General features: G+C 47.0%; 1 protein-coding gene across 29 annotated transcripts in view; it reads left to right on the forward strand.

The window, feature by feature from the left end:
* The first annotated feature begins 7,125 nt into the window (after positions 1 to 7,125).
* RALGPS1 (Ral GEF with PH domain and SH3 binding motif 1) overlaps positions 7,126 to 14,657 on the forward strand; it is a 285,958-nt gene continuing 278,426 nt past the window's right edge. For 24 of the 29 annotated variants that reach the window (XM_082402630.1, XM_082402658.1, XM_082402629.1 and 21 more), the window contains exon 1: positions 7,207 to 7,338. The gene's annotated coding sequence lies outside the window, so the exon portion shown is untranslated. Of the gene's footprint in view, positions 7,339 to 7,743; positions 7,766 to 7,819; positions 7,848 to 14,657 lie in introns of those variants that run through there. The other 5 variants (XM_082402645.1, XM_082402646.1, XM_082402647.1 and 2 more) reach the window with 3 other exon arrangements.

Here is a 14,657-nt window from a genome sequence, read left to right on the forward strand (position 1 = left end):
GAATCTACCACTGACTTACAGTCACTAAGTGTAAAGACTGACGTCTAGAACTAGGGTGCTACTATATCATATTTCAATGAGACATAAATGGTATGCTAAAATGTGACATGTTTGGCACATTAATTTTCAGCAGACCTACATGGGAAGCTACTACTATACTACTATGGATGTACCAATCAATGATGGCTGCCATTTATTAAACACTTACTAAACATTTGTTAAACATTAGGTGCCAGACAATATATTAAGCACTATTCATGCATTATTTCCTTGAGTCCTCAGAACAACTCTGTGAGGTGGGTACTATTATTTATTATCTGCATTAAACATTTTTTTTTATATCTCCATTTCCTAATACTGGAGCACTGAGTCACCATATTACCGAGCTGCCCTTGAAGAACTGGACATTATCGGACCCACTGAGCCAAAAGTTTGGGCAGCAGCAATCTTCAAGTAGAAATGGTATATGAGATTGGATTCAAGAATGTCCAGGAGGTACTATTCATACGTTGTATGAATATGTGACTCCATACCCGTAACACCTACTCCTGCTGTATGGCCTCCTCTACCTCAATCTAAACTTAGAGCTTCAACCTTCACCTGTGCTGGCACCTACTAGAAATGACCGCTGAAAAAAATCTCAGCCCCATGCAAGAGATGGTGTAAAGAGAAATCCTCCCGGTGGGCAATGCATTTGGTTGTCCATTTTTGTTGACTGAAAGATGACCAGAAGTGCAGGTATATATAGATTCATGGGCAGGGCAATGGCTAATTGTCTGGGTAGATGGTCAGGGATTTTGAAAGAAAAGGACTGGAAGATGGTCACAAGAGGGCTTTGGGAAGAGATATGCGGATTGACCTCTCAGAATGTTCACAGAATGTGAAGATATTTGTATCAGTAATCTATTGCCACCTAACAAACCATCCCAAAACTTAGTGCTTTAGAAGAATAACCAGTTCATTTCCTCATGATTCTGTGGATCAGCTTCATTCGGCTTTTTTTTCCTGAACTTTTAGGTTCTGATAACCTTTCTGTGATAGATGATTTATAAGAAATATATATTTGGTCATTCAGATGACCAAATATATATTTCTTATGTATATTTGGTCTTCATTCATGATTCCTGGCTCACAGCTCCCCAAACCCTAGAATTTCCTAAGCAGTTAGAGCAAGGGCAGCATCTTTTGTTAAAATATGTGGTATTGCATCCTCAGTTCCTGGGAGAAAAAAATGCTTCAGAGCCATAACGATGAAATGGGTATCATGTTATCATAATGAGCCCCTTTCAACTGGTGTGTTAATGAGGTGACTTTTGGGGATCCCCCAAATACGGGGGGAGCTGATTGCCAGGGGAACCAATGAATAGAGGGTTGGAACTTTTAGTGCCACCCCCAAGACCTCTGGGGAAGAAAGAAGGGCTGGAGGCTGAATCAATCACCAATGGCCAATGATTTAATCCATGGTGCTGATGTAATGAAGACTCCATAAAAACCCAAAAGGATGGGGTTCAGAGAGCTTCCAGGTTGGTAAACTAGAAAGCTTCCATGTGCCACCATGCCAGGCCTGAAACTCCATGAGGACAGAAATTCCATTGCTCAGAACCTTGCCCTCTGAATCTCTTCAACTGGTTATTGATCCCTCTCCTTTAATATCTTTCAAAATAAACTGGTAATCTCTTGAGTAAACCAGTTTACTGAGTTCTTGTGAGCCACTCTAGCAAATTAATCAAGCCCAAGGAGGGGGTTGTGGGAACCTCTGATTTATAGCCAGTTGGTCAGAAGCAGGTAACAACCTGGACTTTTGACTGGTGGCTGAAGTCAGAGACATTCCTGTGGGACTGAGCCCTTAACCTGTGGAATTTGATGCTGTCTCTGGATAGACAGAATCAGAATTGAGTTGAACTGTAGGACACCCAAATGGTGTTGGAGAATTGCCAGTTGGTGTGGGGAAAACCATGCCCCCTCCCACACAGTGGAATTGGTGATCAGAACTCTTACTTTCCTTTGTCCCTTCAGCCTTGGGAACAGGCGCTACTTCCTTCCATCATTTTGTTTCCTCAGGGTAATAAGGTCCTTACACTCCATGAGAAATGATATTATTTGAAGATAGGATCTGATTAACTAAAGATATATATTGTAAACCTTGGGGCAACCATTAACATTTCTTTAATGTTTAATGGTTTAACATATTTGTACTGGCTTGTCTGTAGCAACTTAGAACCATTCCCTGTTTCTTCTATACCCTCCCATGTATCTCAAGGTCTGGATGCTTAGGAGAACTACATTTCCCAGCATTCCTTGCCAGAAGGGTTACTAGTTAGACTCTACCGATGAGAGGTAGAGTTGACTCATTATTTGACTCATTATTATATGACTCAGGAATTATGCCCTATAAAGTCGCTGAGAACACTAAGTTAGTGAATACTGAACCATTGCTCCTAGGGGAAATACAGGGTTAGGTTCTTTTGAGTCACTGGTCACAACATTTTTGCCAACCAATCAATACATACCCTTGTTTTATGTGTGTTTCTGTTTAAAAACACCTTACGTGATACATACTGGTGATCTTTTCACACGGAACTCATGACCAGCAGCTCTGTAACTCATGCCTGAACCAAGTTCATCTAACACATGCACTTTCTCAGTAAAGCACATCTTACTGAGATGTGCTTAGAACCCTGGACAGCACTTCAGCACTATGCCTGGGGGCCATTTTAAACAGCAAAATCACCAAGAAAAAGTACAAAAATGTGAAAAATGTGGCACTAAATAGATCATGAAAAAGACAGTTGTTTACAATGTGAGCTCGAAACAAGAAGGCAGAGTGTCACCTCGTTTGACCTCTGCCTGGACACACATTGGGTGACTCAAATTTTTACCTGTCTGTAAATGACCTTGACAGTGCTGGGAATGTTGATTTTTGGATTGCAAATAAATTTTAGCACTAGGCTAATTCACATATATGGAAACATGAATAATGAAGGTCGACTGTATGACCATTTCAGCATGGCCACTTTTTCTACCATCTTCCAGGGCAATTAGGTATTTCCACTTCACGGAGAATTGGCCATTGCTTCTTTCCAGGCTTCTAAGAGCCACTCCAGTAGCTGGAGTCCTTGCTAGGGTGTTAAATCCCATGTCCTGAGGAAGTATACCCAAGTCAATGAATTCTTGCTTATCTAGTCTTACATTCCAGCTTCCTTGATCAAGCACCCTCAAAATTCAACCCCAGGGGTACTCCCCTGGCTTCTGCCAGTAAATGCCGGCTAATTCTTCCATTCTTCAGGTATATAGCCTATTTTTTTCCTTATCAGGCCCTGGGCATCAACAGCCAGGTTATGCTGAGATTTCACCCTAGTTACCAGCCCGGCCACCTGGAGAAGAGGTAGGGGCAGCACTGCAGGAAGGGACACCTGTTGTCTGTGGGGAAGGGCTTCTGTAGTACCTGCCAGCACAGTGGTAGCTCCGGTTCTTAATAAAGAAAAGTGTGCAAGCCCAGAGGAGCTTGGGGTGCATGCTGCAGAGTCAACATCCCCAGGAACATCCATCCAGATGTCTCCATTCCATTACTTAGAGTCCTAGGTTTTCACCACCAGGGCTCTGACCTTCACCAAACAGACTTGCCTTGGCTGAGCAAATATCTCTGGAGCTCTAGACTCTAATAGTCAGGTTTTCAGCCTGCCACTCAATGTGTCTGTCCTTCCACTACATAGGTGATGAGAGCCTCTTTGTAAGCTACCTCCAGAACTCTCTGGCTCTCACACTTAGCCATTCTGCTCCTGAACAGCTCTCAGTCTCTCATCATCCTTCTGTAATAAAACATAGCTTTAGCCAGCCATCTAACTTCCTCTGTCTTTGTAGGCATTATCCTCCCCATGTTTTTCAAACACTGGCCTCATAGCACCAACCACAGTATCCTCCTCCACGGGGATAAATATCACCACCCAGGTCACCGCCAGTGAAATCATTAGCATTTGAGCCACCACCTTGTTCAGGGGACTTTCTGTGTTCCACCAGGAGGGCATCCTCTTTGCCTGCTGGGCAGTGGCTTAGTCAGTCAACATTTCTGTGGGTCAGGAGTCTGGCACAGCTTAGCTGGGTCCTCTGCTTCAGCGTCTCACAAGGATGTAATCAACATGTTGGCGGGGGCTGCAGTCTCATCTGAGGCTTGACAGGGTAAGGATCTGCTTCTGAGCTCACATGATTATTGGCACCATTCAGTTCCTTGCAGGCTGCTGGACTGAGGGCCCCAGTTTCTTGACGGCTATTGGCTGCAGGTTACTCTCAGCTCCTTGCTGGGTGATCTTCTCCACAGGGCAGCTCACAACATGGCTGTTTATATCCTCAAAGCCAGCAAGAGAGAGTCTCCTAGCTAGATGGGTTACAACTTATGTAACATAATCACATACAACCTAAAATCTTTGCCTTATTCTGCTGGTTAGAAGCAAGTCAGGTCCTGCCCACACTCAGGGAAGGGGATCACACAAGCCCATAGACATTGGGAGGTGAGGATTACGGGGGCCACCTTAGAGTCTGTTTACCACAGCTTCCTTGTTGATCAGCATCTCTAATGAAAACATCTCCTTGAACTGTCTCAAAGCTTGGCTCTCCATGAAATACAAGCCTATGCGGAGGCAGCTGGCCTGGCCTTGGTGACTTTTCCAGCCCTCCTTTCCTCCCCTGGCTCAAAAGTTCCTTCCCCTCGTTTAGAGTTGGCCCATTCCACCAGCACATCACACTTTCACTGTGGGTGATCTGAACCCTAGCAGATGCAGCTAAGATCCTCTCCACATCCTGTTACACAATGTTTGAGCATGGGAGTGACGTGACTGATCAGACTTTCTGATAACTTTTAAAAACAGCTTTATTGAGATGAATTCATACACTATTTAGTTCACCCATTAAAAGTGTACAATGCAATGGCTTTCAGTATATTCACAGAGTTGTGCAATCACCAATTTTAGAATATTTTCATTATCTCAAAAAGAAAGTCCACATGCCTTAGCCATTACTCCCAATTCTTGCATCTTCCCAGCCCTAGACAACCACTAATCTACTCTCTCTATATATAGATTTGCCTATTCTGGACATTTTATATAAATGGAATCATATGTGATCTGGCTTTTTCACTTAGCATGTTTTCAAGGTTCATCCATGTTATTGCATGCATTAGTACTTCATTTCTTTTTATATTCCATTGTATGGATATACCATATTTTATTTATGCATTTATCAGCTGATGGACACTGGGTTATTTCCACTTTTTGGATATTGTGAACATTTGTGTACCAGTTTTTTATATGGACATATGTCTTCATTTCTCTTGGGCATATACCTAGGAATTCTTGGATCACATGGTAACCCTATGCTTAACTTTTAAGGTACTATTTTCCAAAGCGGTGGCACCATTTTACATTCCCACTAGCAGTGTTTGAGGGTTCCAATTTCTCCGTCTCCTCACCAACCCTTGTTATTGCCCATCTTATTTACTATGGCTATCCTAATGGGTGTGAAGTGGTATCTTATTGTGGTTTTGATTTGCATTTGATGGCTAACGACATTGAGCATCTTTCCATGTGCTTATTGGCAGCTGTAGATCTTCTTTGGATAACTATTCAGATCCTTTTCTCATTTTAAAATTGGGTTTACAATAACTTTTTGATATATTACAAAAGAATCTATGTTCATTGAAGAAAACTTAGAAGCTATGCATGAGCATATTAAAAATAAGAGATGTCATTTAGCAAGTATATATTACACGCACTGTGCTGAACTTCCATGCTTGCCCTAAGTCACACAGGTAGAAATAACAATAGCTAATGTTTATTGAGCTCCTGTTAGGTACTAGGCCTTCTTTCATGTGTCACCTCATTGAACGCTCCCAGCAGCCTTTCTGAAGAGGGTGCTATTTTCAGCATATTTTTTTTTCAATAAAGAAACTGAGGCACAGAGATGTTAAATAACTTGCTTACTTACACACAGCTTGCTGGTGGCAGAAGCAGAGTTTGGATTCAGGCAGTCAAAAGTCCCCAGAGTCTGCACTCAACACCCACCCTGTGCATTTCTGAATCCAGAGGCTCCGAGCAGAATGAACCATTGCATTACCTTGTCTCTTGTTCTCTTTAAGTAAAATAGCTAAGTATCTTCTTTGATGATTATTCTTTCTTAATGCAACATGGCAGAAATTTCCCTCAGAGACTCCTGAAGACTTAGAAATGGTTTAATTTCCACTGACTCTATTTCTTTTCTTTTTGTTTCTCTCTTTTTCTTCCATAAGCTTTGGGAAGACAGTAACCAAATCTTTCCATACGCTGATGTTACTGCAAAATGAATTTGAAAATTGTCAAAATGACGTTCTACTTGTCTGTGTGTCCAAGAATCATTCAGAGTAACGCAGGACATAGGGCCTCCTTTCTGTGGGAGGCCGAACAGAGATATTCTGTGGTTCTGACTTACAGGGCTTCACAGAACTGGCTTCAACTGTCTTTGCAACTTACCTCTGCGACTTTAATCAAATGACTTAACCTTTCTGCTCACCTCATCGTGCGTGGCAGAGTAAAGAATCTGAGAGCAGAGAGACAAGAGACAACCTCATTTCTCAGCTTTGCACTTGTGTGGTCTTGGGCACGTCCCTTTACCTCGAGGGGCTTAATTTTGCCCAGCTGTAAAATAAATGGGCTGGACCCAAGGCTCTCGAAGGTTTCTTCTGGCTCTGACATTCTGTGTTCTGTGCCTACCTCCGAGTTGTAAAGAATGGGCATTAAGGTGATGTTTCTCACAAAACCATTTTTTGTTGAAAACAAATAAATCCTAGGTAGAGGTTTCAAGGGTAAATTGTATGAGGCCTGGAAGGATGTATGGGGAATAAGATGCGCTGCTATTTCTAGGAAGGGGATGGGCGTGGCGGGGCGCTGAGGAGGGTGTGCGGGCAGCTGAGCATCCTTGCAGGCGGAGACCGCGTCTGAGGGCTGCAGCGGAGGCCGAGGCCAGGGACGACCTGGGCTGCAGCGGCTGCGCACTGGCGCGCCCAGCCGGTCGATTTGCGTGTCTCCGCCTCTGCGACGAGCTGGTTGGGGAGACTGGTCTGGCGCCGCGCGCCGATTGGCTGAGCGGCCCGCCGCTCAGACCCAGGAGAGGACGGTTCCTACTGCGGCTGGGCGCCGGCTCCGCTCCCTCGTCGGCCCGCGCTCCAGCTGCGCCCGGCCCTGGCCCGGCTTGGCCCGGCCCCGGCCTCCGAGCGAAGGCGCCGCTGCCGCCTGGGCCGCTCCCAGGGCCATGAGGAGGCGGCGGCAGCCACTGCGGCCCGCGTCAAGGTGACCGGCCGGGACTGCGGCGGCGGTAAGAGCGGGCTGTGAGAGGAGCGGCCGGCGGGGCGGGGCGGGGCCCTGAGGGCCGGGCCGGAGGGAGCTGCAGGTGTGCGGGGCGGGACCCCGAGAGGCCGCTGGGCCGGGGAGGGGCCTCGGGGCAGGGGGCGGGGCCGGGGGGTGTGGGGATAGTGTCCGGCGGTCTCGGGCACGGGGACCGGGCCGGGGGCTTTAGGTGTGTGGTGGGGATGGGGGTTTTGGTATGGAGTACAGCGGGTGTGGGGGTGGAGGTGGGGAAAGGCCGCCGGTGCGGGGGGCGGGGCTGGAGGAGGCAGTCGGGAAGGGCCGAAGGGGCTGCAGGTGCGGGGGGCGGGGCCGGGTGGGACCACAGGTTTACCGGGGGAGGGGGCTGCGAGGTGAGGCCAAAGCGGGCGGAGAGACCAGACCTGAGGAAACCGCAGGTGCAAGGGGCGGGGCTAGGGAGACCTGCAGCGGTGGGGGGCGGGGCCCCGAGTGGTTGCAGGTCCGGAAGCGGGGCCCCAGGTAAGAAGCGGGCAAAGGGTGAGTGGTCGCGGGAAAAGGGAATGCCGCCCTCCCCGCTGTCCAGGGAGTTTGAGTGGAAGCAGGAGCTTTGGGCTCGCTGAGGATTCTGGAGGCTTCGAGGTTGCGGCTGGGCCGGAAGGGCCAACTAGGCCTGCCTGTGCGTCTCCTGAGTCGGACTTGGGTCTTAGCTTCCCTGGTTACTAGGCCGGCGGCTTCCCCCATGCCACGCCGTGCCCTTAAGTGGGGCGCCCCGTTTTTCAGTCTCGGGGGCTTTTCCTGTCTCCTAGATTGGTGGGGCGGTTGGCTTTCATTCCATCAGCTGTTGAGAAATGTGTGTGCTGGCAGAGTAGTGTGAAGCTTGAAGGGTTCTCTCTTGCTGGCTCCTGGTACCAGATGCTGCTGCAAATCTTAACAGTGGTCGTCTCCAAAAGACTGAAATGGCAGCCTGGTGAGGGGGCAGAACAGGAGTGAGGGTTCAGAAGCCTTTACCTCTGTGTTACCTGGAGAGTCTTTCACCTCTCTGAGCTTTGTTTCTTCCTTTGCAAAGTGAGCATCCTGGTACCTGCCTTGTGTGCCTCTCAGGGGCCTTGTGAGGATGGGATGGAACAGTGCCTGCTGGGCACATCGTCGGGTAAAGTTGTGAGTCTGCTGCCTCTGTGCCGACGGGCAGATTGTGTTTGGAGACTGAGGGTCGAAAGAGGAGGGGATTTCTAATCGGTGGACCATTTTCTTGCTCGAGGTTGGGATGAGGTCTGTGGTGAGGTGCTGACTGCTGCTCGCTGTGAGGCCTCTTAGGGGGCTGTGGCGGGGAGAATGGCAGATGGAAAGCACAGGAACATTTCATTGTTTGCTGACCTTTAGACCCTAACCCCAGTGAGGACTCTGAACTGGAGCATGAGGCTTAGACTTGAGCCTTATGGAATTTCCCCTCCCCACCCAAGTATGACACTGATTTTACCACATGCCAGAAGGAAGAGACCCACAAGAGGGGAATGCCAGAACTTTGTTAGGTTTCTACTGGGCAGAGAGAAGAAAGCGAGGTGATGGGGCTCCCTCCTGTTTGGAAGGGTGTCCCATACCCATGCGTGTGACCTTTCATTGCGCAGCGCCTCTGCTCACTAGCAGTGTGACCAATTCCTGCTGCCTGTGTTGCAGGGACAGAAGAGAAGGCAGGAGGAGGCTTCTCCTGTACTGGCCTGCAGTTTTCTTCACTTCAGATGCTGTGGGACTTTGGGGGATCAACCTCCATGGTGCTGGCCTCTCTCACTACCACCTGGTGGGGCGGTGACCCAGTGGCATCATGGGGATGGCATCTAAGGGATGGGTCCTTACTGGGGTCCGTGCTTGTGTGGCAGGCACCCAGAGGCTCTAAAAGCGGCATGTGTGAATTATCCCATTCTGTCCCAGCAGAAACGATGTAAATGTCTCTCAGAGATTGCTGCGCTCTGGGTAACCATCATGCTCTGTGGGTTAAAAGGAAAGCCCAAACTTGGTGGCACACAAGAGCCAGAAAATGTGTTGGGTAATGAGGGGACTGGCTTTGTGATTGGTGGTGTTGGAGTGACAGCATCCAGGGTTGAGAGAGAAACTTCGTTAATGCAAAATCTTGCATCCAGGGCTCTCTGTGATATGGCTCCAGCCTACCTGATTTTCCTTTTCAGCATGGAGGTTAAGAGCTCTGGCTCGGAAGTCAGAGAGATACGTGTTTGAAGCCTTATATACCAGTTTCTTAGCTTCTCAGAGCTTTCATCTCCTTATTTGTAAAACGAGGGTAATCATGTCCACCTTGAGAGGTTGTTATGAAGAATAAATTTGACAAGACCTGTGAAAGCACCTGATATATTAGGTTGTCAGTGTTAGGGTATGTTTCTGCCCCTCCTTGACTGCCCATCTCTCAACACAACAAAACAGCATGTCGCATGTGAGGAGAGCAGGACAAGTAATTTTGAGGCCTTCGCTTCTTATGTAACCTTGATCAGAGCCCTTCCCCTGTCCAGGCCTCAGTTTTCTTAGCTGAGTGAGGATGGTGTTAGAATACGTGAACATCAAGAGTGATCCTAGCTCTGGCCTTCTGATTGGCATGTTTTCCCGAAAGGCAGGAGGGAGGAAGCTAGTGACCTGTTGTTTAGTTCTTCTTTTAAAAATACCTGTTGAGCACTTTGCCTGGCACATAGTAGGTGCTCATTAAATACTTGTCGAAGGGACAGATGAAGGACTTTCAGAGGAAGGTGTGTGGCAGATTATCTCTGCTGCTTATATGTATGCTGTATCTGCACCTTCAAAGTGCATTTTATTTATTGCAGAAAAAAAATGTTGCAACAAGTTTATAGTGAAATTAGTGAACCTCAACATGAAAGACAAAAGTTGTTTTACAGTCCTGTTTCACCACAAATTAAGTTCACCCAGTTTTTCATAAACATACAAGTTTTTTTCATGGTTGCAGTCATATGTATGTGAGCATTTGGAAAAGGCCTGGCAATAAGGAGTTTCCTTAAATGGTGTTTTTGTCTTATTTTTTTAAGAATTAAAAAAAATCACACATGGATTTTGTTTTAAAAAGGCAAGTAGTTCAAGGGGGACAAATTGTAAAGTGTCTTTCTTGCCTCAAGCTGCCAGTTCCCAGTCTTCTCCCTAGTGGCAACCACTATTACCATTTTCTTGTTTGTTATATATTTTTTCTTTTATACAAAGAATAGCATCCTATACATACTCTTGCTCCTTTATTTATTGATCTATTTGGAAATTGTTCCAACATTGGAAAATGTTCCAATTGGTGCATACAATTCCTCCTTAATAGATGTTTCTGACTGATATCTTAAGCACAATTTTGTGTCTCCACTCTCCCCCACCCCGCCATGATGTTTACTCAGTAATGGTTAGTAGTCATTGTTTAGAAGACTAACAAGAGATAGCCCTTGTTTTTCTCTAGGAAAGAAATGGCTTTGGTTCCAGTGAACAATAGACTAAAGGGCAATCCATGTATCTGGATGCAAGGCAGACACAGAAAGAGAAAGGAAAAGGGATTTGTTCCCTAGTAATTGAAAACTGATTTTTCATTCAGCCCATGATTCAAAGTCCGGCTCTGTCACTTACTGGCTGTATGACTTGGGGCAATTTACCTAATCTTTCTGCGTTTCAGTTTCCTTATCTGTAAAATGGATGGTGATAATAGGATCTGCCTTTTGGGGTTTTTGTGTAGAAGAAATGAGATCATGTGTGCAAAGTACTTGCAGTAATAGGTCATGGTAGATGCTCAAGAAGGGGTAGCTGCTGTGTTATTAATAATCTAAACTAGACTCTTATTCTTTGTTAGCAGATATTTACTGGACACCTGAGGGTGAGCCATGGAGAATGCCCAAGTCCTTGCCCTCAAGGTGCTCACATACTGTGCAGAGAGACAGGCACACAAGTCACTGATGACAGAACAGGGCTCAGCGGTGGGGAGGTGAGCAGTATGGGGCTCAGGGAGGCAGGAAACAATGACTTTCCCTTGGTGGTTTGGGAAGGGCTTCTCAGTTCAACTTTTCCCTTCTCTGTGAAATCTGCTCAGTTCTTCTACAAGTGACCACTCCTGTCTGTGCTCCCTTGGCTTTCATTGTGTGTATACCTTGATCGGATCATGCGCCTCACTATTGCATGCATTTTTCTATGCCTGTGTCTCCTCCCTGCACAGGGAAGGTTTCCTGCTTTCTTTGCTTCTGAGTCTCCAGGGTAGGCTCTTGGTGGACATTGTGATGGACCTCTGCTCAGACAAGTCATGCTACCGAATGTTGACAGACTCTTATTGATAGGTCACTGGTGAATCTCAGACTCTGGACTCTATTGCTTCATTCCCCAAGTATTTGAGTGCTGACTGAGACACACATTTGCCATATACTAGCTGTAGGCTTTGGGTCTGAGTGGTGATACTTGTTCTACAAAGTCTTAGGGGTGGGAGAGGGAAGAATTATTTGCTCCAGATGCTCCAGGACAAGATTGGGAAACAGAAAGAAGGACAAGTCTGAAAATGAACTGCTCATACTTGCTGAAACCCACCTCCCCCTTCCCCAGAAGTGTGGCTGCTGACCCTTCCCTTGAGGTGGACTTGTGGAGGAGCAGGCCTCAGGGGGCTGAGTAGATGGTCTGTAGATTCTGATCAGGGATGGGGAGAGTTGGTTGGGTTGGCTTCTGTGAGGGGCATCCTGGGGCATTTCTGGGGCCACTTCCTTCCTGTGGGCATCCATCCACCAGCCTTGCTGCGCTCCTGCTTTGGGCCAAGCCCTCTGCTGAGTGCTGGGCACGTGGAGATGAAGGAGCTCCATCCTGCCCTTGGGGAGCGGATGGTTGGTGGAGGAGTCACGTGCAAACAGAATGTGACCAGGAGGGGATTGGCGGTGACAGAAGACCCCAAGTGAAGTGGCCAAGCAGATTCACACTCTGGAGCCAGATCTGGGTTCCAATTCTGGCTCCTCCACACACAACCTCTGTGACCTCGGGCAAGTGTCTTCCCCACTCTTAGTCTCAGTTAACTGATTTGTAAAATGGGGATGGCAGGGTTACCTTCCTGGGGGCTGTCATTGAAGATTCAGTGAAATAATGCCGTGGGCTCCTTAGCGTGGTGCCTGACGGGAAGCTGATGCTTACAGAGTGCTCACTGTCTTTTTGTTTATCCTTGGTGCTGGGGCAGCACCAGGAAGCACGTGTTTGGCTGTTTTCTCCAGGTTCTAGTGTAGACGGTGCCAGTTGGTGGTGAAGGTGATGGCCAGGTATCTGAGAAACCAGCTCTGAAGTCACAGAGTGCTCAAGGAGTCCTTGGGACTTTCCTTACAGGCCCACAGTTGTTTCCTCCCCTGTTTTTGCATGGGCTCTTCTCACAGGTGGTTCCAGCCCAGCACCATCGCAAGCACCTTCTCTTTGACCCCCTGCACGGATCAGTTCCACGGCTTTTCCCCAAAGGGAGGCATGAGTCAGGCTTGTCTCACCTGCACTTACTGAGGAGAGCAGAGACCATGAAGACGTGGAGAGGCACGTTCTTCCCTGGTTTTTCTGCAGAGCTTTCAAATCCATTGTGTTCTTTGAAGGAGATTTATCTCCTGAGCGTCAAAGAGGCGGACAGGGCAGCACTTACAGCAGACTCTGGAGTCAGGCCTATGTGGGTTTGTGTCCTGACCCTACTCACAAGCCCTTTGACTTTGGGCAGGTGACCACTCCTCTGTTTCCTCATCAATACCGGAAGTGTGATGGTACTTACCTCCGTCTGGTTCTTACAGGACTGCAGGGAGGTGACGAGGAACAGGGCTTAGCATAGTGCTTGCACTTCATGAGCATCCAGTCAGCGTGAGCTAGAATAATCTTCTCTTAACCCATTGTTAGAGGGCTGTCAGGATGCTTGGTTTTTTTTGCAGGGGATGTTAACTTATTGCCTATGAAAGTTATGTGAGTTATTGCACAAGGAATGTATTAAAGCTCAGAGGTGCTTGGTGGTGAGGGCTGGTGGGAGCACCCAGGGTGGCAGGCAGTCTTCAGCCTGCACTGGGACTGCTCACGCAAGCCTTGATGCCCACAAAAGCAGTAGGTGCTGGCGAGGGGGAGGGTGGAGTCACCCCAAGCGTGGGCCTTGTCTCAGACCTGTCCAGGAACTGAAGGCTGGTTTCCCAAGTACTTTCTATTTCACTGTTCTGTGATTCCATGTAAATAATGGGACTTTAATATAAACTTATGCAACATTATACTTTCCCTCTTTAGGATTTAAATATTTTTATTATCAGATTTTATTTTAAGGTTAAGACAGTTAACTTGAGTAATCAGAAGAAAATGTAAATGTTTGGCCTCAACAGTCAAAGGTTTCTTTGAAAATCATCTTATTAGAGACAAAAGAAAGAGTAATGAATGTAATTAAATTCGTATTTATTGGATACAGTAATTCTCACCCACTCTTGTATAAGCTTGATAAGTAGGTCAAGGGGAATCTGTGTTTTTGATACATTTCTGAGTAATTAAATATTTATGGAAAACAAGTTAATAAATTCAGGAGAATTTGCTGTGTCTCTTTTTGTGGCAATAAAGTCTGTTATGTGGAATTAGTGACTTTCACTATTTTAAGATATTTCTTATTTTGTGCCCTCCCTGTAGCTGCGTTTTGTTTTGTTTCTTCTCTCTAGGTACCATATCTCCAGCACTTTCAGGCCACTGGCGTTTAGGAGTGTTCCCACGGGGCTCCCACAACGCCCTGCTCTGGCGTGTAGCAGCCTCTGCTTCCTGTGACTCCCCCACCAGACTTTGCAGAGTCAAAGTCTGCATTTCTTCTTCCCACCGTATTCAGGGCCTAGCCCAGGACTAGTACCCGGCAGCCAGAACGATCTGAGTGTGTTGTTCCCTCTGCCTAAATCCCTTCGGTAGCTTCTGGTTTCTCTTAGAAAAAACCCAAATCGTTTGCATGGCCCGCGGGTGTAACGACATGCTCTTCGGTATAACTGGTGTAACTGTTGTTCGTTACGTCCAGCTCCCTGGTGCGGGGTGTGCAGTCCCGTCACACCATGGTCTGTGGCTTTGCTCACAGTCCTGTCCTCAGTGCCTGTCGTAGCATCTGGCACGTAGCAAGTAGTACATAAATGCTTGTTAAATGGACAAATGAAATAAAGGGTGAGTGCCCAGTGACTGATTTGAATCTATAAAACGAGAAGGTTGTTGGATCTGAGGTCCCTTCATTATAAAATATTTCAACACTTTACAAAGTCTCTGACACCTGTGTCTTAGCCTCATAATGATTCTGCAGGGTAGGCGGGGCGGGCTTTGGTGTGCGGAGGAGAAAATGGAAGCTCAGAGAGGGTG

Source organism: Balaenoptera borealis (genome assembly GCF_965194805.1).
Source record: "Balaenoptera borealis genome assembly, chromosome: 8".
NCBI classification, from domain to species: Eukaryota; Metazoa; Chordata; class Mammalia; order Artiodactyla; family Balaenopteridae; genus Balaenoptera; species Balaenoptera borealis.